At 47.0% G+C, this 25,951-nt stretch overlaps 1 protein-coding gene across 1 annotated transcript in view; it reads left to right on the top strand.

Moving 5' to 3' along the window:
• The first annotated feature begins 1,591 nt into the window (after positions 1-1,591).
• The window catches only part of NGEF (neuronal guanine nucleotide exchange factor), a 116,786-nt gene continuing 92,426 nt past the window's right edge, over positions 1,592-25,951 (top strand). Inside the window, exon 1 of the mRNA XM_061122480.1 lies at positions 1,592-1,770. The gene's annotated coding sequence lies outside the window, so the exon portion shown is untranslated. The remainder of the gene's footprint in view (positions 1,771-25,951) is intronic.

The raw sequence follows: 25,951 nt of genomic DNA, 5'->3' as shown, positions 1-25,951 counted from the left end.
GTGTGCGTAGACTACAAAGCCTATGACTTCTGTCTTCTTGGACTCTGTTACCCACCCCAGAGACAAGCTGCTACAGAGGAGGGGCCCTTGTGGGGGCTTCGGGTCCACAGTCAGCGAGGAGCTGAGACCCTCAAGTTCAAGAGCCGGCAGGAACTGAATGCTGCCAGCAAGCTCGCGAACGTGAAGGGAGATCCTACCCAGGGGAGCTTCGAGATGTGGTCCCCACCTCACCGGCGGCTGGACTGCAGCCTGTGAGGGACCCTGAGCAGAGAACCCATCCAAGCCGTGCTCTGATGCCTGGTTCTCAGAAACCGTGTGGCAGCTGATGTGTTGCTTCAAGCCACTACATCTAAGGTTAGTTTGTTGCCAGCAAACAGATAGCTAATACAACGGCTGATTTGAGTTTAATTTAAAAATGGACATGGTGACAATTAAACTTGACAGGTGATGGCAGTGGTTCAGAGCCCAAGTTTTGGTACTGATGAGACGGGGTTTGAACCCTGGATTCCCACCTTACTAGTTGTGTGGCTGTGGGCCAGATGATCAGCTTCTCTGGGCCTTTATTTCTGTGTCTTTAAAACGGGCATAATTCTCTGTGCATAGAGCTAGCACAAGGATTACATAAAACAACCGTGTAAAGTACCTAGCCCAGAGACTTCGCAGGTAGTCCAGTGGTTAAGACTCTGTACTCCCAAAGCAGGGGGCCGGGTTCAATCCCTGGTCAGGAAACTAGATCCCACATGCCGCAGTTAAAATCCCACACATGGCAATGAAGATCGCATGGGCTGAAGTTAAGACCCAGGGCAGCAGAAAAGAAAAGTACTTAGCCCAGGACCTGTCACTGAATAGAAGGTTGCTGTTCAGTCGCTCAGTCGTGTCCAATTCTTTGCAACCTCATGGACTGCAGCACTCCAGGCCTCCCTGTCCATCACCATCTCCCAAAGCTTGCTCAAAATCATGTCCATCGAGTCAGTGATGCCATCCAACCATCTCATCCTTTGTCATCCCCTTCTCCTCCTGCCCTCAATCTTTCCCAGCATCAGGGTCTTTTCTGATGAGTCAGCTCTTCACATCAGGTGGCCAAAGTATCGGAGCTTCAGCTTCAACAGCAGTCCTTCTAATGAACATTCAGGACTGATTTCCTTTAGCACTGACTGGTTGGATTTCCTTGCAGTCCAGGGGACTCTCAGCAAACAGAAGGTAGCTATTAGCAACAATAACAACAATAGTAACAGTAGCAGAGGAAGGTCCAGCATGAGGCAGCGAGTGTCCCTGCCTGGAAGGGATTGAGCTGAATCACGATGCCATGTGCAACCTTTTCCAGGTCTTAGATGGAGCGCTGTGGGGCTGCCTGGCCAAGACCGTGGGCTGGGGGACCAGCTGTCACAGGACCACCAGGCTTACCTTGCGCCCGGGTGCGGCACCAGCTGCTCCTGGGCTTCACCGTGGACAGCGCCTTCCCTCCCGCACGGCCTCTGGTTCAGGTGCGGGGCCGCCACCCTGGCTGGGCCCACGGGAGCAGGAAGGTAAACACCCAGGCAGGAAGTGATTGTCACGGGCACGGGGCCAGCGCACAGCCAGGCGAGTCTGAAGGTCAGGAATGCTTCCCCAGGAGCCCCTTCCAGCAGAGGTCAGAGTCTCCAGCTGCAGGTTCTCGGGGAGCCGAGGAGTCCAAGAACAGCCCCCTGCTCTGAGACCCCGACAGGACACAGGACAGGAGAATAAGAGCCGTCCAAGGGGCTCTAACCCCCAGGAGCTCCTCAGTGGCAGGTGAGCAAATGGTTTGAGTGTTTTGTTTTGTTTTGTTTTGTTATGAGATGAAATGGGATGGAAAGCGGGCTGCAGCCAGGGCAGCACAGGCAAGACCCCAGGCAGGTGAGTGAAGCGAGAGGCAAGCCCACTCACCCTTCATTGAGAGGGAGCTTCAAGACAGAAAACAGCCCTGGGTCTCTCACTCTCCTTGGCTTCACTGTTCTCCCCTCTGAGACTCAGTTTTACCACCTGGGAACTGGGGTAATAATTCCTTCCGGGCTCCTCTCCTGTGAAGGCTATAGGAATGTGACTGAAGTGACTTAGCACATATGCCAGTTAAATAAAATTTGGGATGTTCACAGCCCCTGGCTAAACCAGACTGGGACTTGTGACAGTTCTGCCGAGTTCTGACAATGGTAACTGGAAAAATGCCTATGGTGGGATTGTCCCAATGTGCCTGCCCCCCATTGCACCTTTGTCCTCCCACACCTTCTCCTGCTTGGCTCTTGCTTTCAGATTGTCTCTTCCCTTTCCACTCCTGTCCTGGCTGCCTTGGCTCTCCTTAGCTTTGCAGCAGTAGAAACCAGGGTGTCTGGGAGGCATCTCAAGCTTTCTAGTCTGTGAAAACAAACAATAGACCATCTTCCTTGACCCCATCCTCAACTCTACCCCTTCCTGGGGTCCACCTTGTCTTGAAAACCCTCCCTGGAAAGGGCTCCCCACAGGAAAGGCAGGAGGTCATGTGATCAGAGATCACTGAAGGAGGAAGATCATTGCTTTAAGAACTTGCCCATGGGAGACCTCTCTGGCCTCTGTTAAGGCAGCCCAGGAAACTTACACCGGTGGACAAACCAGCCCAGAGACTCTGAGGAAGGAGGCCAGGTCGAGTCGCTGTGCCTGCTGGTTCCACCATTTACACTGTAGCCACTGTTTGTCTCAGCAGTTAGCGACCCACCAGACCCACATCAGACATCACAACTCCCAGGACGAGTCTTTCCTCCACATCCGAGAGCCTATCTCCTCCCTAAGTAGGGGTCAGTGCTGACGCTCTAAAGTTACCCCCAGCATCACCCTAGAGAGGCAGAAGTCCTTCCCTTGTTCTTTCATCAAATCATCGCAAGCACCTGGGGCAAGTGAGGCTTTGGAGAGGGGCTGGGGGCACACACGTTTCCAGGGCTGCCCTCAGGCTGGCAGAGGAGATCCAGGACAGAGGTTCCTCCTACACGAAGCGGGCACAGAGCGCCCCACCCCCAAATACAAGGACGGTTATGGCGTCGTGGGGCTGAGAGGTGTTTGGCCGGCCAGGCAGGGAGTTACATCTCTGAGCCTGTGGGCTGTTTCTTTCCAGATCCCCCACTTGGCATCTTCAGGGCACTGCTGGGGCAGAGCAGCCAGGCTGCAGGAGGAATTTTCACCTTGGGCTCCCTTTCCCCAACTTTGGAGCCATCAAGCTCAGCAGATGGGGCTCTGCCTCTGGATCTACAGGACATGCCTAGGGAAGACTGTCAGCCTGACTCCTTTCTTTGGCCAGCAGAGGTTCTTGAAGCCCAGCTCCCCGGGAGACCAGACTGGGTCTGGGCAAAACCTTGAGCACTAAAGAGGTGGCATATGTCTATAGCATCCCTTAGTGGGTTTCCTTTGGGAGAATGTCTCACGTGGTTGATTAATGACCTGGTGGTCTGGGAACCTGGGTCGGGCCATCTCTCAATCTTTCTACCTTAATAGGCCTTACCTTCTGAAGGGAAAATAATGGGGATCATCAGAGGGCTATCATCATGGAGGCCTGCATGGAGGAGGTGGCCTTTGAGCTGAGCATCACTAAACAACCTTACATCCCTTCTTAGTTATTCCACAAGAGCAGAAGAGCTGATGAGTACTGTTTCATATATGATGAAGTAAGTCTTTCTTGGAAAATAGTCATTTTTTCACACTTAACCCTCATTGAATGTTGCAAGTTCTTTAAATAGCATTCTATTACATAGAACACATTCACAAAGAAGAGACAGCAGGGTTTCAACAAGGTGAAATGGGAGCCCTGCAGGGCCTGGGAATGGCAGAGGCAGAGGCACGGACCTGGGGAAGCAGGGGTTTTGTTTAAAGAATGCTGACGGAACAGGTTTGCTAGCGCAAAAAGAAGGTAGAGGGGGCTGGCCCCAGCCCATGAGGCCCAGACCTGGATGGTCCCCCGGAGATCACAGCAGGGGTCTGTATGGCCAGCGTGTCTCAGGGGCACCCACTTCTCACTTCTGGACTCCAGCACCAGCTGGCTTTTGCCCCTATCACCTTTACTTCTGGCTGGAGGTTTGTGCAACAGTGCTGGTGTCTCCCATAGCCAGGAGCTCTGACCATCAGTTATCCAGGTCTTTGAGGAATTTAAAATGGGACATTGATTCATTATTATTTAATGACTATGTTTCCTATCAGAAATAAACCCTTCAAAACCCAGGCCCTCCAGTGGACAAGCAGCTTGGACTATGCCTTAAAAAAGTCAGAGATGCTTGGGAGTCAATGGGGCAGGGACCAGCTGGGATGAGGAATGCAGGCAAGTTAGACCTGAGGACTTGGACCCCTCGGCTCTGTCGGGAAATGACAAGGGTCGGTCCTGGGTGGCTGACTTGGGGAGCACCGTTCGATCCCACGTGCTAGTTTGTATGACCTGCTAGTGTTCATCTCTCAGTCGTGTCCAGCTCTTTGTGACCCCCTGGACTGTAGCCCGCCAGGCTCCTCTGTCCTTGGAATTCTCCAGGCAAAAATACTGGAGTGGGTTGCCATTCCCTTCTCCAGGGAATCTTCCTGACCCAGGGGTCAAACCTGGGTCTCCTGCATTGCAGGCAGATTCCTTACCGTGTGAGCCGCCAGGGAAGCACTCGGGATGACTTGCTTATCTCCACGTTTCAAACCATCACAACAGTGTGCTCCTTGCAGACTGACTTCTCAGAGAACCCCTCATTCGCTGGTCAGCCTTTGCCGCACGCTTGTCCTGGACCAGCAGCGATAAGATGTGATAGGATGATCAGAGCCGCTGCCCCTCTACCAAGCTCCCCACCTTCATTCCAGGCCTGTCAGCTGCCCTCACCCTTCTACTGCTGTCCAAATAAGTAGATAAAGAAAACCCAATTTCCTGTTCACAGCTGATTCATTTGTCATTCTTGAGCCAAAGCAGATTCCCATTAAATCCCACTAATGGGACAAAAAGCTTCCAAGTATTTTAAATTTATAACGCCTTGGCATAATGGGCTTTGTTTTTCATGGTGCTCTCTAGATGTAAATCTGCTCATAAAAGTGAGGACATCTATAAAGATATTTTTGCTCTCATCTGAGTGACAACAAAATTCCTGTGTGGATTCTTGAATGCTGGAGAAAAGCCCTCTTTTCTGCTGAGGTCCTTTTTAGGAAGTTAGCTTTGAACTTTAAAAATGATTTTGAGGTTCTTTATTTCTGGATTTAAAAGGCATCTGGCACGTTGACAATTTTTCCTGGTGCCTGAAATATCAGAGCTGTCCTCTGGCACTAACTTGCTACAATTTTCTGGCTTCTTTGGAACTGGTTCAGAGCCGAGATCAAAGCCATTTGCAGTTGGCTAATACGGGTTACAAGTCAAGGGTAAAATAGGGAGAGATGCCAGCTCGGGGTCAGAATGAAGCCATCTTGATGCTCAATCAAAGATAAACAGACCCACCTAAGCTATGCTTGCAAAAACATTATCAAAGCTGATTTGTGTATCCACTGGCGAAATATCACAGAAACTGCCAAAATAAAGAAGCATGGGTAGATACGCAGCATCTTTTAACAGGCTGTGGAAGCCAAGGTGACATTTGTGTAACCACTGGGGCCCAGGCTGGATCAATGTCTACTTTTTATCTCTTTCTGAATTTTCTGTAATCTCATATGTCTGTTTTCTCAGGAAAGGCTGTTTGCTTTAAATGAGAATGTCCTAAATTAAAAGCAGTGAGAAGTAGTTTTGAAACGGTACTCTGAACCACTTTGCCAGAGCCAGGCTGCCTCCACCACTCATGGGCTGTGTGACCTTGGCTGAGGCAGTTAAACTCCCTGAGGCTCCGAGTTCTCTACTGTGAAAATGGAGGACATGGGACAAGGACAGTAATGACCATATAGGCTCGCTTTGAGTGTTCGATGAGATGATGAATGAATTGATGATGAACTACTCAATGAGGAATAAGTGTGGTTCTCATTACTATTATCCCAATAAGCCTTGAGCAAGAAAATGAATGCTTTTTTCCAAAATACAAGTTGATTTTAAGTAGCAGGGAGTGGGAGTTCTCTGGCAGTCCAGTTGTTAGGACTCACTGCTTTCACTGCTGAGGGCCTGGGTTCAATCCCTGCTCGGGGAGCCAAGTTCCTACAAACCATGCAGAGCAGCCAGGGAAAAGAAAAATTAGCAGGAAGAGAACTTGTCAGCTCACAATAGTTAGAGAACTGAGCACAAAACAGGAGTGTGTACACGAGAACCCTCAGACATAAAGAGAACAGGCTTCCTTTGAAAACTTGACCCAATCTTTCTCACAGGCTCTGAGCTTGTCCAGCTTTGAGAACCTCCCTTCCTCGACCACACCATTCATGCCTGCGAGTGGTCAGCTGGGAAGACCACACACCAGCAAAGTCTTCCTCAATGTCTCAGCATGTTGGATCCAACGATTATTTTCCTCCAGTAAACATTTCTTGGCGAGTGAAGGCATTGTTTCTGGCGAAAACCTATTGCTCCAAAAAAATTTTTTTCCTTCCAATTTTATTGAGATATAATTTACAGGCAGCACCGTGTAAGTTCAAGGTGGACAGCATAGTGATACATCATGAAATGATGACCACAGTAAGTCTGGTAATCACCTCTCATCTCATATAGATACAGCATTAAAGAAATGGAATAAAAAATAGTTTTTCTTGTGATGAGAACTCAGGATTTGCTCTTTAACAAATTTCATACATAACACACAGCAGTGTTATATCTATCATGTTGTACCTTGCATCTTATAACTGGACATTTGTTCCTTTTCAATGCCTTCATCCAATTCCTCCTCTCCATACGCCTTACCTCTGGTAACCACACACCTGATCTCCTTTTCTATGAGTTTGCTTGTTCATTTGCTTTTGAAGTGTAATTGACCTACAGTGCTATGTTAATTCCTGTTACACAACATAGTTGGATATTTCTATACATTTCAACATGATCATCACGTGAAGTCTAGTTATAATATGTCATCATACAAAGGTATTATATAGTTATTGCTGTATTCCCCACACTGTACATTTCATATCTGTGACTCATTTATCTTGCAACTGGAAACTTGTATCTCTTAATCTCCCTCAGCTATTTTTTTCCTTCCCTACTCTCCTCATCTCTGGCAACCACCCCTTTGTCATCTGTATTTATACTGTTTCTGTTTTGTTGCATTTGTTCATTAGTTTTGTTTCATAGCTCCCACATGTAATGAAATCACACATTTATCCATTTATCTGTGGATAGGTACTTAGGTTGCTTCCATGTCTTGGCTACTGTAAATAATGCTGCAATGAACATAGGGGTGCATATTGGAATTAGTGTTTTTATTTCCTTCATACAAACACCCAGGAGTGGATTGCTGGATGGTACAGTAGTTCCATTTTTAATTTTTTGAGGAACTACCCTAATATTTTCCACAGTGGCCACACCAATTTACAGGTCCACCAACAGTGCACCAGGGTTCTCCTTCTCCACATCCTCGCCATCACTGTTAATTTGTTGTCTTTTTTATAACAGACATTTTGACAGCTGGTATCTCACTGTGGTTTCGATTTGCCTTTCCTTGATGGTGGTTAGTGATGTTGAGCATCTTGGCAAGTGTCTGTTGGTGATCTGTATGTCTTTTTTGGACAGATGTCTATTCAGATCATCTGCCCATATTTTAATAAGGTGGTTGTTGTTGTTTTGGTATTGAGTTGTGTGAATTCTTTGTACAGTTTGTATATTAACCCCTTGTAGGATATATCATTTGGAAATATCTTCTCCCATTCAGTAGATAGCATTTTAATTTGTCAGTAGTTTCCTTCTATGTGCAAAAGATGTAGTCCCATTTATTTATTTTTGCTTTTATTTCCCTTGCCTGATGAGACATAGCCAAAGAAATATTACTAAGACTGATGCCAAAGGGCTGACTGCCTATGATTTCTTCTGGAAGTTTTATAGTATCAGGTCTTACTGTTAAGTCTTTAATCCATTTGGAATTTATTTGTGTGTGTGGTATGAGAGAGTAGTCCAGTGTGATTCTTTTGCATGTAGCTGTCTGGTTTCCCCAAAACCATTTACTGAAGAGGTTCTCTTTTCCCCATTGTATACTCCTGTCTCCTTTATTGTAGATTAACTGCCCGTACAAATGTGGGTTCACTTCTGAGCTCTCTATTCTGTTCCATTCATCTGTGTCTGTCTTTGAGCCAGTACTACATTGCTTTAATTACCACAGCTTTGTAGCAGAGTTTGAAAACAAGGAGCATGATCCCTCCTGCTTTGTTCTTCCTTCTCAAGATTGTTTTGGCTATTTGGGGTCTTCATGTTTCCATACAAATTTTAGAATTATTTGTTCTAGTTCTATGAAAAAAAATGTCTTTGGTATTTTGTATTGAATCTGTAGCTTACCTTGGTTAGTATGGTCATTTTAACAATATTCATTCTTCCAACCCATGAACACAATATATTTTTCCATCTGTTTGTGTCATCTTCAATTTATTTTACCAACATCTTATAATTTTCCAAGTACAGGTCTTTTATCTCCTTGAAAAGTGAAAGTGATAGTTGCTCAGTCATGTCCAACTCTTTGCAGCCCATGGACTATAGCCTGCCAGATTCTTCTGTCCATGGAATTCTCCAGGCAAGAATACTGGAGTGGATAACCATTGCCTTCTCCAGGAGATCTTCCTGACCCAGGGATTAAACCCAGGGCTCCTGCATTGCAGGAGGCTTCTTTGCCATCTGAGTTTATCCCTAGGTACTTTATTCTTTTTGATGCAATTATAAATGGGATTATTTTCTTAATTTCTCTGATAGTTTGCTGTGTATAGAAATGCAACAGATGTCTGTGTATTAATTTTGAATCCTGCAACTTAGCTGAGTTCACTGACTTCTAGTAGTTTTTTCTGGTGTATTTAGGATTTTCTATGTATAGCATCATGTCATCTGCAAACGTGATAGTTTTACTTCTTTAGATTCCTTTTATTTAGGTTTAGATTCCTTTTATTTCTTTTTGTCGTCTAATTCCTGTGGCTAGGACTTCCAATACTGTTATCAAGCAAAGGCTCTTTGCCCCATCGGCACTAGTGGTAAAGAACCTGCCTGCCAATGCAGAAGACATAAGAGACGTGGTTTGATCCCTGGGTTGGGAAGATCCCCTGGAAGAGGGCATAGCAACCCACTCCAGTACTCATGCCTGGAGAATCCCATGGACAGAGGAGCCTGGTGGGCTATAGTCCATGGGGTCCCAAAGAGTCGGACACAGCTGAGCAACTAACACACCTAGATAATACAGGATAATCTCCTTATCTCAAGATTCTTAATCACATCTGCAAAGACCCTTTTGCCATATAAGGAGACAGATTCACAGGTCCTAGATATTGGGACATGAACATTTAGGTGTGGGGTGGGCGAATGGGCATTATTCATTGACCCACTGAGAGATATGAGAGTTTTCTTAAATATCTTTGACGTGTTTGGAAACAATGAATGCCTTTTTGACATTTTTTTAAAATTTCTAAAGCCATGTAATCAAAAGTAAAATATAACAAGTAATATAGACTATTTGCAATGAACGTCTCATAATGTTTATTTTTATACAGATTTACTTTTTTCCCTTTGGCTGTACCACATGGCATGTGGGATCTTAGCTTCCTGACCAGGGATTGAACCCACACTTCCTGCATTAAGAGCACAGAGTCTTAACCACAGAACTGCCAGGGAGGTCCCTATGTGTGCCAAGTCACTTCAGTCAAGTCTGACTCCGTGTGACCTCATTAACTGTAACCTGCCAGACTCCTTTGTCCATGGGATTGTCCAGGCAAGAATACTTGAGTGAGTTGCCATTCCCTTCTCCAGCGAATCTTCCACACCCAGGAATCAAACCCGTGTCGCTTCTGTCTCCTGCATTGGCAGGTGGAGTCTTAACCTCTAGCTTACCTGGAAGTCCCTATTCAGTTCTATATTTTTTAACTTCAGCTGACAAAGGATGGATCAGTGGTATCTGCTGTTTTGTTGAAACCCTCTGGCAATTCCAGTGTTTATGTCTGAGACTCTGTTGTCCCCAGTCCATGTGAACATGCCCAGAGTATGTTTTTGCCCAACCCTAAGCAGTTCAAGGCAAAAAGAGGTTTTTCTGTGATACCTCTGGGGTTTAGTTCTTGCAGGGGAGGGGATGTGGTGCAAGCACGTGGTTTTTCTGACCTCAGAGGAGCCATCCACGGGGTCAGCAAAGACCTTCTTCTCTCTGAGAACCTGGACAGAAGTGCGTGGCAGTGTGTCTGCTTCCTACTGGTGCTCAGGACTGTGCCCACGGTGTGTAGGGACAACTTCATGGGCGCTGCTTCCTTGCCCCATCCTTCATGTGGAGACACATCTGAGGATGAGCTGTCCTGCGAGCTCAGGTGTCCCTGTTGTAACCACAGGTCTGAGCACTTCAGGGAGAAGCATAGAGATGAGAGTGGGGAACCTGAAGGTTCAGACTGACGGAGTGCTCTCATCAACCTCAGGAGAGGATGAGGAAGTTGAATGCAGGGGTTGACCAGCATTCCGGGCTGTATTCCAGAAATGGCAGATAGGAACCATCACGTGTTGGCTCCGATCCACACTGATAGCTTCCCAGAGAATTTACTGAGTTCATTCCAGTTCAGTGGCTCAGTCGTGTCTGACTCTTTGTGACCCCCATGGATGGCAGCACGCCAGGCTTTCCTGTCCATCACCAACTCCAGGAGCTTACTCAAACTCATGTCCATTGACTCAGTGATGCCATCCAACCATCTCATCCTCTGTCGTCCCCTTCTCCTCCTGCCTCAATCTTTCCCAGCATCAGGGTCTTTTCAAATGAGTCTGCTCTTCGCATCAGGTGGCCAAAGTATTGGAGTTTCAGCCTCAATATCAGTCCTTCCAATGAACACCCAGGACTGATCACCTTTAAGATGGACTGGTTGGATCTCCTTGCAGTCCAAGGGACTCTCAAGAGTCTTCTCCAACACCACAGTTCAAAAGCATCAATTCTTCAGTACTCAGCTTTCTTTATAGTCCAACTCTCACATCCATACATGTCTACTGGAAAAACCATAGCCTTGACTAGATGGACTTTTGTTGGTAATGTCTCTGCTTTTTAATATGTCTAGATCGGTCATGACTTTTGTTCCAAGGAGCAAGCATCTTTTAATTTCATGGCTGCCGTCACCATCTACAGTGAATCTACTGAAGACAAGGCCAATCTTGGCTTAGAGGGGGAAAGTGCTGTGACTGATTAGTAATGTCTGTCATGTCAAACAGACAGGAAAAGTGGTCCGTGTGCACATGACCTGCCATTCCCTGTAGGAAAGGCAGCTTTCCATGCAGACTGACGCTTGGGAAACCAGGGGAGAAGCTGGGTCTTATCTATGTGCCCCTGAGCAGCTCTGCTGAAAGAGTCTTAGCTTCCTCATCTTTAGAATGAGAGAGACTGGTGAAGCACTTTCCAGCTCCCTGAGAGGGTGATGGGCTGTGAATGGGAAGAACGTTACCCATAACCAACTGCCCAGGCCTTCATTTGGGAACAGAGGTCCAAATGGCCTGGGTCTGTGACTCAGGTCTTGGCGAGAGGGCCTGGGAGTTCTTCCACCTGGTGCGCATCTGAGCCTATGTCCTCAGCCCCATGGGCCCTGGTCTGTCTGGAAGAAACTGTCCACTTGGGTGGACTCCACAGACATGCACTGTGGCACATGAGTCTCAACTTCCAGACTCGCTGAGGTGGAGCAGGGCTTCACCTGAACCCCTGCGGGGGGCTTGTTACAGCCCAACTGTCCCCTCCCCCAAGATACCTTCTTCCCCACCCAGGCTTCTGGAAGGTCTGGTGTGGGGCCAGGAATCTGCATGTCTTAAAAGTTCCCAGATGGTGCAGCTGTTGCTTAGAGTGGACCACGTTTTTGGAACCACTGGCTTAATGTGAGGGAAAAAAGACTCAGTTCAAAGAACAATGAACCAGGTGATGTCTGGTTCATCCAAGTCGCTTCAGTGTTTCCGGAATGTCAATCACTTACTTTCCGCATGTACAATTCTTAACATATCCATGTACCATCTGTCCCACTAATACTGTCTACAGACTGGCTTTACATCGAATTCTCTATTTTCATCCTCAGCATTGATACCTATGAAATCGCAGCTTTGATGTGCTAATTGGATTTCTCTTAAAGATACATAGAACACAAAACTATTGGGTTTTTTGCATGTTTGACTGCTGCACCTCTTAGAATCAGCCACTGGTTCAAATCTCCTGCAGCTGGAAGGCGCAGGGAGGGACTGTCTAGATTCATCCAAATTTCATGAATATTTTGAATGAGAGACAATTCAAAGAAATCATAGTCCCTCAATGATTCTGCTAGGTTGTTTGCTTTTAAAAATACCTTCTTCTTGAATTACTCACCCCAGTGGAAACAGAAACCCCAGCCCCTCTGCCCAGCTGCCCCCGTGGCTCATGGCCTTCCACGTCTTCCAGCGCCCTGTTCTCTTTGGCTGTCCCCATGTGCCTCTCTGCCCACCTTCAAGGCTCAGGCACACTCTGCCAGTCCTGATTCCAACAGCCTATGCCTCCATGTGCTTCAGTTGACCTAACCTCCCAGGTGAACCTTCCTCAGGGCTTGCCTCACCTCCCTGCTACCCACAGGCCGTGGGGAGATCCCAGGACCACGCTGGGAGGCAGGCAAAGGCCCTGGGATGCTACCCGCACCGCAGAGATGACAGAATGAGAGACAATTCAAAGAAATCATAGTCCCTCAATGATTCTGCTAGGTTGTTTGCTTTTAAAAATACCTCCAGATACCTCCTGGAGATAAAAATATCTCCAGGTACCAGAGAGAAAGAGAAGCCAGAGGAGGAGAGCGTTTGGGCTGATGAGGGATGTCAGGAAATTCCCTCCTGCCAGTCCCTTGGGGCCCACATCTGTGAGGAGACCCTGTCTGTCTCAAGAGCTAGGGCTGAACACAGGGGGACCACAGCCGTGCTCAGTGAGTGAGTGGATGGAACCCACAAGGACACAGTTGACCAGTTTAACTCACATCCTAAAAGCAGTGTAAAAACCTAGATCTATGCAAATAGGAAAGGCCAGATTTGGACAACTGGGAAATAATGCATAAGAACCCCTTCAGGGTGGGATAAAAAAAGATTTTAAGAGATTTTATGGGAAAAATACACAAACAAAACAAACACCCCAGCTTGCAGATGGTTAACCAGGAATGAGAAACGGGAAAGTTATTTCTCCCTCCCTCTGTGTGTGTGTGTGTGTGTGTGTGTGTGTGTGTGTGTGTGTGTGCGTGTGTCTGCCCCTCCACACCAGCTGTCCCTGCTACACACATACATGGCCCTCCTACCCCCATGGCCATCCAGCCCAGAGCCCCTGCCTACTGGCCTGATCTCCATCTCAGTCCTTATCTCTGGCAGAAGGAATCCGATTGGCTCAGCCCAGCCTCTGGCTTGACTCCTCCTGGGTCACAGATCCACTCTCTGGGGTCAAAGGTCCACCCTGTGCTGGTCAGCTATGGCCAGGAGGCTGGGGGCAGTGGTACTCAAGGTCCCCCCCATGCAGGGCTGAGGATGGAGCAAACACTGTAGGAAGGGCTCTAGAACAGGAGGAAGGAAGGATGGCTGCCTTCTGCACAAATCCCTGCTCCCCAGAACCATTTTGAGAAATCAGGTTGGAATTGAGATTTTCCCAACCAGAGATGCAAGTACCATCTTCATTCCCTACCAAGTACTATAAACTGAGTATTCATGTCCTTCCAAGGTTCATATGTCAAAGCCCAAACCTGCAATGTAATGGCATTTGGAGATGAGGCCTTTGGGAAATATTAAGGTTAATATTTACGGTTAATAATTAATCCTAATATTAGGTAAGTATTAGGGTTAGTAGGTCATGAGGGTGGGGCCCTTCTGATGGGGTTGTTGTTGTGTTCAGTGGCTAAGTCGTGTCTGACTCTCTGTGACCCCATGGACTGCAGCACGCCAGGCTCCTCTGTCCTCCACTATCTCCTGGAGCTTGCTCAAACTCATGTCCATTGAGTTGGTGATGCCATCCAACCATCTCATCCTCTGTCGTCCCCTTCTCCTCCCGCCTTCAATCTTTCCCAACATCAGGGTCTTTTCCAATGAGTCCGTTCTTCGCATCAGGCGAAGCATTGGCGCTTTAGCTTCAGCCTCAGTCTGATGGGGTTAGTAGCTTTATAAGAAGAGGAAAAATAGTTTTCTCTCTCCCTCTCCCCCCTCACCCCCATTTCTCTCACCCCTCTTCCTTCTCACTCTCTGTCTCTCCTTCTTCATGCACAACCCAGGAAAGGCCATGTGAGGACGTATCAGGAAGGTGGCCGTCTGCTGGCCAGGAAGAGGGCCCTCACCAAAACCCCAGAACCCAACCATCTTGATGTGGGACTTCAGACTCCAGAACCGGTAGCAAACAAATTTCTGTTGTTTAAGCCTCGAGTCTACGGTATTTTGTTAAGGCAGCCCTGGCTGACTAAGACATCACCAGGTCTTGTCATTTTTAGCATGCAGGCCTTTTTATAACTCCTCTAGGATTTGAGTGGATACATGAGTTCACAGCAGCTCCATGTGAATGGCCCCACTGCTAGAATCCAACAAGTCCCAGGGAGGCCAGCTTCCTGAACGTGAAGATCCCTGTCTGGCTACTGAGATGACATCACCCACTTTCACACAGTGTCTCTTTTGCACTGTGCCTGGGAGCTCGGCTGCCCTGACCCGCCTTCCTCTGGCTGGTCCCCAGACCTTGGCCCACAGGCGGGCAGGAGTTTGCCAAGGGCGGTGGCCGATGGAGGTCACTCACCCCAGAAGGAGTGGTCCTGTCCCCAGCTCACTCTCTCCTATTGCTCACAGTCTGTCTGGTGGTAGGGGCGTGGGACAGAGGGTCAGTGTCCACGGAGTGAGTAAAATTCTCTTAGCAACGGGACAACTCTGCAGCAGCTGGCTCTCCCTTCACTCTGAGAAAGTAGGTTGTGCCCTGTCCTTCCCTCACCAGCTGAGAAAGGCTGCTGTCCCTGTGGTGCCCAGAGGGGACGGGACTCTTGGGAGCTGCCACCAGCCAGTCCCCAGAGATGAGGCATAGATTCCTCTCGCTGGGACAGAGACAGGGCTCTCATGGACCCTAGAACTGTTTTGTTTTCTTTTCAAACTCCAAACCTGTTTTTTTTATGTCAACCATTATATTCATTTTATAATCCTGGAGTCTTTTTAATACCCGAATGTAAAAATGAGTTAAACAAGTGGCTCATTCATTTAGCTTGCAAAGAGTAAAAAGCACAGCCTGAGAGTATCGTTCTGGGTGTTGATGCCATGCCAGACGCCATAATCCCATTTAATTCTTGCACTTTCAGTGCACAAATGAGAGACGCTTCCAGAAGGAAAGCAAAGCCAGAGGAAAGGCGAGCTCGTGTTTGGGATGACAGAGGATGTTAGGCAGTTCCCTCCTGCCAGCTCTCTGGGGCCCGGAGTGAGGGGCCTCTGCTATCTCACAGCCCAGAGCCTGGCATGGGGCGGACATAGGCATGAGTGGACGGAGCCCACCCAGGATGCCACTGGCCAGTTTCACTCCATGGGAGCCTGGAGAGCACCATTGCCCTCCAGATGGCGAGTTGAGGGTCGAGGGTGTGTCAGGGGCCCATCCCCGGAGCCATGCCTGTACTCCGGAGGTCCTGAAGCTTCAGCCTTAGACACTGGAGGAAGGAAGGAGACCACCCAACACTAGCTGGGGTGTGCAAGAAGTGAGCGGGTAGGGGCCACCGTGAGAAGTCACCAAATAGGCGACTGGGGCCACAGCCACTTAGGAGAGGACACCTCCCACACCTGGCTTGAATCTTTGCACCCATATTGCCCAGGGCTCCCCGCAAAGCCTCCCCACATGGAAGGAGAGGGGTGCTGAAAAGACATGAGTGCCTAAAGGAGCCTGCTGGAGCAGCCTGCAGACACCCCCACGCCGCATGCCCCGCTCTCTGCTCTCGCCATGGTCATCTCTGACTTCCTATGTGCTCCCAGGGCATCTCTCCACCCTCTCCTGTGCTCAGCCCCTCTCTTCCCAGTGGCAGCAGGGTTCTGGGACCAGCAACACCAGCATTCAAATCCAGCCTCAGTCACTTCCCGGCTGCATGACCTTGGACAAGTCACTGAGTTTCTCCAAGCTCTAGGATGTGACTAACAATGGTACCCTCCCTCCCCAGGGTTGTATATGAGGAACCAATGAGTCAAAGCGAAAGTGCTGGAAGCAAGATGAGGCCTGAGCTCCTCTGAGAGCAAGGACGTGGTGTCCGCAGCTCGGGGCATTTCCCTCCAGAAGCATCTCAGTTGTTCAGTCACTCAGTCGTATCCAACTCTTTGTGACCCCATCAACTGCAGCACGCCAGGCCTCCCTGTCCTTCACCATCTCCCGGAGTTCGCTCAAACTCATGTCCACTGAGTCGACGTCTCAGTTCGGTCACTATTTCCTGACCCGGGTCACCGCTGTCCTTCTCAGACTTCAAGCCCGAGTCCTGAGCTCTTCAGAGACCAGGATGGGGCTGCCTGGGTGGCCAGGAGTCTCCTCCTATCCTGCGGGCGTGGCCCTTCCCAGCCCTGGGCAGGACTTGAGGCTGGCAGTCCACCTGTGGGGGCTGCACGGTAATTCCAGGACGAGCCTCAGGCTATCAGATCCGGTGCCTCTGGGAGGAGCAGCAGTGAAGGCCCCGGAAGTAGATGAGATCCGGAGAGAGGGGCAGCAGGAGAAGAGAAGGACAAGGAGGATGTTGAAACGGGAGTGGACTCAACCTGTGAGCAGGGAGGGAGCCTGGGCGCTCGGGCCCTCGTCCATTCATGTCTCAAATGAAGAGGGAAGACGGAGAAGGACAGCCCTCACCTAAGGCCCCTCTGAGACTGAGGTGGCCAGGGTCCAGTTTGCGGTGGCAGGGGTGGGCGAGGGAGTGAGCTGACCAGTGCTGTGTGTGCCCAGACCCCGGGGCCTCTGGCCAGTGTCTGACCAGCTTACGGTCTGGAAATCTCCACTGTATCCACCCACGCCTTGAGGAGCCAGAAAGCCCTGGCTCGGGTGTGCCCAGCTCATAAATTGAGAGTCATGAACCACAGCAGTCCCCGTCAGGAGCAGACGGGAGCGGGTCTTAATCCTCTCTCTCACCCTGGCTGGCGACCAGCGACCCCCGAGGACACCAGCTCTGGCCTCCACACTCTCCCGCCCCTCCCCAGGCTCGCCGCTTAGGCTTCCAGACGCAACAATGATGTCCTTCTTCAGGGCCAAAGGGGCCTTGCCAGATTGGTGGGGTGGTTCTCCAGGTGTGGTCCCCACACCAGCCGCAGCAAACGCTGAGAACTTGTTGGAAACACAGATTCTTGGGCCCCACCCCCAACCTCCTGCGTCCAGAAGCTCCGGGGTGGAGCCCCCAGAATCTGTATTTAACTGTCCGGGTGATTCTGAGGCCCCTGCATCGTGAGAACCACAGAGCCCTGAGAGCAACGTGTCCCCACGACGTGGAACAGCGTGGATGGGTCTCCAGGGCCAAATGTCACGGGCAGTCAGACAAGAGAGAACATTGTGAACGAGTCCATTCACATAAAGGACTGAAACAGGCAAAGCTAGTCCTTGCTGTGAGAAGTCAGAGACTCCCTTTGGGGGCTGAGGAGGAAACGGCAGAGAGTTTCAGAGGCCTGGGTGATGTTCTGCTTCTGGGCCTGGGTGTGGTTACAGAGGTAAACATTCAGCCTCTATACTTAGAATATGGGCACTTTCTGTATTCTACTATACTTAGATTTTTAAAAAAGAAAAAATTTAACTAGATGACAAGATAAAATAGAAGCATCACCTCCCTTTTCATTGTACAGCCTAGTAATTGGTTGAACTCACTTCGGGATGACCTAGGGGTCTGCTCCGGGTTACAGAGAGTAAAACGTTGAGCATTCTTTGATCCTCTGCCAGTAAGGTTTTATGACTTCAACCTAAAAGTGGCCTCAACGAAGACAGGATGGGCTGACTAATTAAAACCAGAAAGGAGCCGTAGGTCCACACGTCTAAAACTGACGCTGTCATCTTTGGTCAACGCTGCTGCTCCCATTTCGCCCCTGGTTTATAGGTAATATTTCCCGAGAACAAGCTGCCTCATTCAGTTACCTTCACAAAAAGTTTATCTTGGAGGAGACACTAGGAAATCAGGTTGCACAAGGAGAGGCATTCTGTGGATGTTTGACTCTGGGTTGGGGTGGGGGGCGGGTTGGAAGCCAGCAGAAGAATCTTGCCTCACCTACCAAGGAATTTTCCGGGTGAGTCGCTTCAGGACGGTGGGGACAACCAGAGCACGCAGCTGTGTGGCTCCGTGGCCTGTCTGCCTGTGGGCTGGAGGAGATTCAGAACAATGCTCTTTATGAAGATAATCTGGGCTCTCCTGGAGGGACACTGTGCCCTGTCGTTTCCCTTAAGGATGTCAGCTCTCCGCCCCCCTCCCCTGTTCTGCGTGGGAAGCTAACAGACAACCCGATGCACCACCTCTGGGTACTTACTCCAGCTCAGGATAATCCCTCCAAATGTTTACCGAACATTCCACCAAAGGGAGGAGGGCCATTCCATGTCTCCTTCTGAAATCTAAAATCTCCCCCAGGGCTTCTCCTCTGGTCCAGTGGCTAAGAATCTACCTGCCAATGCAGAGGACACAGGTTCGATCCCTGGCCCAGGAAGATTCCACATGCCGCAGAGCAACCAAGCCCAAGAGCCACAACTACTGAAGCCCACGCACCTAGAGCCCCTGCTCTCCAACAAGAAAAGCCACCACGATGAGAAGCTGGAGCTAGAGAGTGGTCCCACTCGCTGCAACTAGAGAAAGCCTGAATGCAGCAACAAAGACCCAGTGCAACCAAAAATACGTAAACAAATTCGAAAAGTAAAAGAGGATACCATAAAAACCCTTGAGGGAAATCCCTTAGTATTCATAATTTCTCCCGAGCAACTGGTCAATTTTTATCCCTGAATGAAGGAGAATGAGTCACCGACCCTTTCCTGTTTTAGTACCACACACTATTCTCGATTATGTTGCTTTGTAGTAAGTTTTGAAATCAGAACGTGTAAGTCCAACTTTATTCTTTTTCAAGATTGTTTTGGCATGGGTCCTTGCATTTCCACATAAATTTTAAAATCAGTTTATTAATTTCTGCAAAGAAGCCAGCTGGGATGTTGATTTGGATTGTGTTGTATATCTAAATCAATTTGGGGAACAATACTACTTTAATGGGGGCTTCCCAAGGGCGCTTGTGGTAAACAACCCACCTGCCAAGGCAGGAGACATAAGAGACAGGAGTTCGATCCCTGGGTCAGGAAGATCCCCTGAAGGGGTGTGTGTGTGTGTGTGCGTTAGTTGCTTATTCGTGTCCAGCTCTTTGCAACCCCGTGAAGTGTGACCCACCAGGCTCCTCTGTCCTTGGAATTCTCCAGACGGTAATACTGGACTGGGTTGCCTCTCTAGGGGATCTTCCCAACCCAGGGATTGAACCCAGATCTCCTACATTGCAGGCAGATTCTTTACTGTCTGAGCCACCACAGAAGCCCTGGAAGAGAAAATGGCAACTCATTCCAGAATTCTTTCCTAGAAAATCCCATGGACAGAAGAGTCTGGCAGGCAACAGTCTCTAGCGTCATAAAGACTCAGACACGACTGAAGTGATTTAGCACGCTCACACACACCACCTTAATATGAAATCTTCTCATCCATAAAAATGGAATGTTTTTCCATTTATTCAGGTCTTCCTTAATTTCTTTCAACAATATTTTATAGTTTTCAGAATATAAATTTTGCACTGCTCTGTTAAATTTATATTATTTTAGTATTTTTTATCATATTATAAGTGAAATTCTTTTTTTAAAATTTCATTTCTGCTATGTTCATTCCTACTGTGTAAAAATACAGTGTATTTTTGTATGTTGAGCTTATATCATGAGATCTTGCTGAACTTATTTTCAAAAGTTTTCTCAGGGAATTCCTTAGGATTTTCTAACCACAGGGTCATGTCATCTGCAAACAGAGTTTTACTCTTTCCTTTCCAATTTGAGTATCTTTTGTTTATTTTTATTGACCAATTTCTCTGGTTCAAACCTCCAGTGCAATGTTGAGCAGTAGTGGTGGGAGTGGGCATTCTTATCTTCCTTTTGCTTTATAAGAAAACATCCAAAAAAAGAAAAAAAAACATCCAATCTGTAACAAGTGTGATATTAGATGTGGGATTTTCATAGATGCCCTTTATCAAGTAGAGGAAATTTTCTTCTTTTATCTGTTTTGTTGGCTATTTTTATCATGAAAGATTACTGGATTTTGTCAAGTGCTAATTGATGCCAAATAGTGGAGATATCATGTAGTTTTGTCCTTTGTTTAATTGGTATAGTGCATTATATTAATCAATTTTTGTGTGTTAAAACAACTGCATTTCTGGGATAAATTCTACTTGCTTATGGTGTATAATCTTTTTATGTAACAGTTTGCTAGTCTTGCATTGAGGTCTCTTTCATTTATATTAATATGAGATATTGGTATATATTTTTCCTTTCTTGTGACATTTTTGTCTGGTTTTATAATCCCTCCATTTTTTGTATTTGTGATACCTCTTTTATAAAACAACACTTTAGTAGGTAAGTACTCATTCCTGAGCTGGCATTCTGTTTCAGTGACGACTCTCTTGTTGCATTACCACACACCTTTTATAATTGAAGCATTTTATGATATTTAGGAAAAGAAGACTCTCTCTATTACCTATGTTTCTCAAAATTTGAGCTAATCTTGCCTATCTGCCAATCTTGCATATGAACTTCATATTCATTTTATGAAAATACTCCAGTGAAAGTTTTTCAATTGGAATTTGCTAGGTGGAATGGCACTAAAACTCTATATTAACATGGTGAGAATTGACATGTTTTTAATTTTCCATTTTCTCATCCAAGAAAAACAAATGCTTTTCTTTAAAAAAAAAAAAAACTCAAAATAAATAAATAAAATATTAAAAAAACTCATAACCTGAAAAAAAATAAAAATAAAACTCAGACTTTTCTAAAGATGTCAGTTTCTTCCATCTCCCATGTTTTTCCTTTATATAGGTTATATTTATTTATGCAATTATCCTACATTTTCTGATTTTGTTTCTACTGTGATTGGGAGTTCGCTATTTTCTTGTTGTTGACATGAAGTCAATCTATCCTATTCTGGCCCTGGGCTGAATTCTTTATAATTCCAATAGTTTCCATTGTTTCTTGGGGCTTTCTAGGCATTCAAATCATCTGCAAATTGCAGTTTATTTCATCTTCCTTTCTGACAACATTTGTTTTATGTCTCATTACTTTGGCTAAGCCCCCAAGGAACAAGTTAATAAAGATGAGAGCAGCATCCTGCCCTGACTTTTCAGCATCGCTGCATTAGAGACATGCTCGGTGCCCTTTTTCATGATGACTTTTCCTTCTAGTTTTATTTCTGAAGGTTTTTCCTGGAGACTTGTGTTTAATTGTATTGCTAACCCACTGGCAAACTATATTATATTAAGACCGCCTAAAGATTATGGAACTGCCTCTGTTTTATTAAATTACTCTGAGACTCTTTTAATTAGGGGATTAAAACAGCCCATTTAACAGTTCGTTCTTCTTCTGTACTGATTTCTTGAAGGTATAAACAGAAGACAGCTTTATTTTTCCCTGTTATGGCCACCAGTTGCCTTCTGTCCACACCCACTTGCCTGCTGCTGAGCAGGGCTCTCAGTGGCTTCCTGTCAGATGCCATAACTTCTCCATCTCCTTTGGTTTTTAGAATCGATTCATTTCTGCATCTAAGGTTCTTTCCTTCTAGTTTTTTTTTTTCTCAAAAGATTTATCTACTTAATTTTGAATAGGTTGATATATTGACATAACCTTTAAAAACCAAAAAAAAAAAAAAATATTAAGTGGTATATGAAGTCTGCCTCCCTTCCAATCCTATTTTCCATCCACCCAGGCTACCCGCTCTAATAAAAGTACATTTGTATATGTAGCCATTGATACTAAGTTTTTGTAATTCCTTCCAGAAGTTTTCAGGCACATCCAAATAAACTTGAATTTATTTTCCCCTTTTACACTGGTGAAAACATGATACTCTCCTGATCTTTTGTTTTCTTGAGATACCCTAGGATTCTTTCCTGATAAATACAACCACATCTGATTTCATTGATGGAGATGTTTAGACTTTTCTAAAAGATGCTTGCTCCTTGGAAGGAAAGTTATGACCAACAGAGACAGCATAATAAAAAGCAGAGGCATTACTTTGCCAACAAAGGTCCATCTAGTCAAGGCTATGGTTTTTCCAGTAGACATGTATGGATGTGAGAGTTGGACTATAAAGAAAGCTGAGCACTGAAGAATTGATGCTTTTGAACTATGATGTTGAAGAAGACTCTTGTGAGTCCCTTGGACTGCAAGGAGATCCAACCAGTCCATCCTAAAGGACGTTAGTCCTGGGTGTTCATTGGAAGGACTGATGTTGAAGGTGAAACTCCAATACTTTCACCACCTGACGTGGAGAGCTGACTTATTTGAAAAGACCCTGATGCTAGGAAAGATTGAAGGCAGGAGGAGAAGGGGACGACAGAGGATGAGATATGTTGGATCACCAACACAATGGACATGGATGGGGGTGGACTCCGGGAATTGGTGATAGACAGGGAAGCCTGGCGTGCTGCGGTTCATGGGGTCACAAAGAGTCAGAAACAACTGAGCAACTGAACTGGACTGAACTGAACAGTGTAATCAGTTCCTGATTGAAATTATAGCATCTTCAATCTGTTTCTCCCAGACAAAGCTGTGCAGATTCACAAGTACAGGCCACTTCCCACATCAGCAAGCAGATCCATAGGGCAAATTCCTGCAGATGGAATTGCTGGGTTAAAGCATATATGCTTTTTACCTTGATAGAGGTTTCCAAACTGCCTTCGTTAGGATGGAATTAATGTAAAATCCTACCAGTGATGATTCGGGAGGGAGATGCCTCTGGTTCCTCAGCTTCACCAATCACTTTTCAAAGTTTTGATTCTTTGCTAGTGTAATAAGTGCAAAAAACTTTTCTCAATGTGGTTTGGAGTTCCTCTCCTCTTATGAGACATGGGGTTGAAAATCTCTCATGGATCGTTAAGGATTTGTATTTTCTGTGCGTTATCTCATCATATCCTTTGCCCATTTCAACCATGTTCATGTTTTCCAAAGTTTAAACTCACACTGTTCAAAGTTTCTCTTCCTTTCTTCTAGCACAGGCTAGACTGTTGGGATGGGAAATGGGAGATGGGGGATGGGAGACCTGACCTGGAGCCACCTCAACACCCTCCTCCCTTCCTAGGGGTGGGGGAGGGAGCAGGGGCAACCCCCTCTCATTGTGGTGGCTTCTCTTGTTGTGGAGCAAGGGCTCTAGAGCATGGGCTTCAGTAGTTGTAGCATGCTGGCTCAGTAGTTGCAGCTCACAGGCTCTAGGGCTCTGGTTCATTAGTTGTGGCACATGGGTTTAGTTGCCCCTCAGCATGAGTGATCTTCCTGAACCAGGGATCAAACCAGTGTTCCCTGCATTTGCAGGTAGATTCTTACTCTCTGTACCACCAGGGAAGTCCTTCCTCTTGCTCTATAAAGGTAGCATGCAGTGGGGAGGCATACCTCTTTCAGTAGTCCCTCATGGTGGCTGGTTGGATGACGCAAGCTGCAGCAGAAATTTCGATAGAACTAAACCCTGTTTAGCCTTAGCAGCAATCCCAGAACAGGAAGAAAAGTCCTGCTCTACACCTGTGATGCTTCCTTCACCTTGTTTAATGCCTCTCCTCTGTATGCATGCACATGTGCTTGCTCAGTCGCTTCAGTCATGTCCAGCTCTTTGCAACCCTGTGGGCCATAGCTCACCAGACTCTCCTGTCCATGGGATTCTCCAGGCAAGAATACTGGAGCAGGTTGCCATACCCTCCTCCAGGGGATCTTCCCAACCCAAGGATCAAACCTGCATCTCTTATGTCTCCTGCATTGCTAGGTGGGTTCTTTACCACTAGTGCCACCTGGGAAGCCCCACTAAAGTGCAAGGACCTCTAAATATTGAACTCCTAACTATTGTACTTGAAGCTCTTTGGTTCATGAGGAACTGCTTTAGAAATTCCATTGTCTGCAACTTTTCTGTAAATCTAAAGTAAAAGGTTTATTTTTTTTTTTAACTTCCATTACCTGTTTCTCTAGCCCTCTATGTCCCTACCATAACCTGCAGGAGACACCTGGAGTCCTTTCATCTGACCTTTTCCTTCCTTCTTTGCCCAAAGTGACATAGCTCCATGGTGCTTTGACCTCTGCTTCTTATGCTTGTCACTAACCATTTTTTGTGAGCAAGAATATTTGGTTTGGTTTTTTAGCCTCTGACTTTCTCCTCCCTCATGTTGCAGGTTATATGTAATGTGGATGGATGGGTGGATAGATAGATAGATCTTACAGAAAAACCTAAATGAACTTTTTGGCCAACCCATCTATATAGGTAGACAGATGGATGGGTAGGTAGGCAGACAGATGGGTGGATGGATAGATAGGCGGATGGATAGATAGGCAGGTGGATAAATGGATGGATAACTAGATGGATGGATGGATAGGTCGGTGGATGGATAAATGATGGATAGATAGGTAGGTGGAAGGATAGATGGATGGATGGATAGATGGATGGGTGGATAGATAGGTAGATGGATGGATGGATAGATAGATAGATGATGGGTAGCTAGGTAATGAATGGATAGATGGATAGAGAGTTGCATTCATATCGATGTCCCACCATTCTCTGGCATTTAAGTACTGTCCTGTGAGAAAGAAATGCCTTTACCCTCTCTACACCACTGTCTAGGTCCCAGTTTTAAAATTAATTCCACTGATTTCTGTTGCATTTTTGGGGAAAGCAGTGCTGTTCACACTTGATCTATCACCATCCATTTTATCCTGCACATGAATCTTGTCCCTGTATCTAACCCACTTCTGTCTTGTGTGTGTGTCCTGGGCTGCTAGGATACAGTGCTGAAGGAGGCTCAATGGGAAGCATGTGGTCCCAGAGGAATGCAGCAGCCTCATGGCCTTGAGAACATCCCTTATCTCCCTGTGTTCTATTGTTCTCACCTCTAAAGAGACAGTTGTTTGGATTAGAAACTGTTATTGTTAAGTCAGTGTTCAAGGAATTGTCACTGTGATTTGTATTCAGCCTTCCAGGGTACTCTGGTAGGCTCAGCACCAGTCACAAAGGACCATTATCAAGTCCAGCTTCCTGCCAAATGTGTCTTCTCTTTGATCTCAGACCTAATGTCTCCTTCAAGCTCCTGCTTTATTTCCCAGTGTATCAACTTTAACAATCTACAAGGAGAATCAAGGTTCATCTCTCCTTTTCTCCCTGAAGCCAAAAGCAAGTCAACAAATCCAGTTTAGAAGCTCTGCCTCCCATCATCCCCAGGCTCCTCCCTAGCTTCCTCCAGGCCTCTGCACAAACTTGCTCTAGAGAGGCCCCCTAACTGAACCCGAGTCTCACCCCCTGCCCCACTGTGCCTGTCCCCTTCCCCCTCCCTCTCCACTCCCTTATTTCTATACACTCAACTTTCCAGTTCACCCTGGTCTGGGTCTTACAAGGACTCCCCCACCTCCTGCAGCCAAGCCAGCCCGCCAGCATGGCCCCAGCGCAGCCGGAGCATCATCCCACGTGCAGAGCCCGTGGGTGCCTGAACCTTGCCCCCAGCTCCCTTTCTCCCGCTGCCTTTCTGAGCTGGCTTCTCCCCCACTACCTGTTCCCCACTTTCTGGATGTCCACTTCAGATTCTCCGAGGCTCCTATTCTCTTTGGGTCTCCCATTCCCTTCCTCTCCTCTGTCCCCACTGAGAACACCAAGACATTCCCAGCGGCATCTCCTCCAGGTGCAGGGGCAGCAGTGGTATTCCCTGCAGTCAACTGCTTTTCCACAGTTTCTGCAG

Source organism: Dama dama, chromosome 20, assembly GCF_033118175.1.
Source record: "Dama dama isolate Ldn47 chromosome 20, ASM3311817v1, whole genome shotgun sequence".
In the NCBI taxonomy this organism is placed as follows: Eukaryota; Metazoa; Chordata; class Mammalia; order Artiodactyla; family Cervidae; genus Dama; species Dama dama.
Note: the sequence above shows the minus strand (reverse complement) of the source record. Positions and strands in the feature narration are given on the sequence as shown.